Raw genomic sequence first — 1,274 nt, forward strand, 5'->3', positions numbered from 1 at the left:
TAAATATAAGAATGTTAGATTAAATATTAAATTAAATAAAAATATTAAATTAAATATGCAAATTTTATTTTTAATTATTATCAAATGTAAATAAATAACGGAAAGGTGATTATTGTTGATAGAAATTGTTTATTTTTATTTCTTCTTATACATTTTACAAAAATAATTTTTATGTTATTTTCGTTTTTCCTTCCTTTATTTCTCTGAAATAGTGAATTCTTTATTTTTTTCATCACTTCTTAAATCAAAACAATTCCTTGTTGCATCATTTTTCTTCATCCAAACTAAAATCGAAATTAAAATTAAAGTTGGAATTAATTGGTCAATAATTGTCTGTGATAGAGGAATAAAGCAGACAAGTGATACATATATATATATATATATCTGATTTTAAACAATTTTTAATTCCTCTCAAAAATTAAAAATCAAAAATAGAAATTTCATTTTATAAGAAAGTAAATAAATAAAAAGAAAAGTATTCCATTCCATTTAAATTTATCTTTTGCTAACATTGATAATAGTTATATTTACAATAGTTTTTTGAAAATTTTACTACACAACTATGAAACTGTTAAACGGTTAACAGTATTAAGTTTACTATGTTGAACTATATTGAAATATTGTATTGGAAATACTGGAAATACACTGGGAATTGAATACTACATCGGAATATACTGTAAAAGGATAGTATACTGGGAATGAATAATCCTTCGGTATATTTTCTTTTCCATTACATACCTAACTGTTACGAAATGCTTGATAAAATATATCGAAGAAGGAATGAAAATGAATTATTCATAAATTGCGGATCATATCTATTAAATTATATCATATCAACGGACAAAACAGTCTACAATCCAATTTCAGCTAATCGACTATAGACTACTTTTTTTTTTCCCTATTAATATCAGTATGATTTTTTTGGATCGGATACAAGTAGAGCTAACGACAGATCAATCTGTTATAACTTTACTTTTAGTTTTCCTAACTTAACCTTATATCTTTATGCCGGATGTTAAATATGTGTAAATAAACCAATAATCAGAAGATCCATTCTACTGCTAAGATGTGTGTAGTTCAAATTCCACATTTACTTTTTATCTTTTAGTACAAATTTCCACATTTTTTTTATCGTTTGTAAAAAAAAATACAGAAATATAGCTTTGAGAAATTTTTGAATTTTCTTTTTTAAACTTGCACAGCAAATTGTAGCATTGAATAAAAACAGGCAAAATCACAACCACAATGAAACTGTAACTTAAAAAAAAAAAAAA

Source organism: Loa loa (genome assembly GCF_000183805.2).
Source record: "Loa loa unplaced genomic scaffold supercont3.382, whole genome shotgun sequence".
NCBI classification, from domain to species: domain Eukaryota; kingdom Metazoa; phylum Nematoda; class Chromadorea; order Rhabditida; family Onchocercidae; genus Loa; species Loa loa.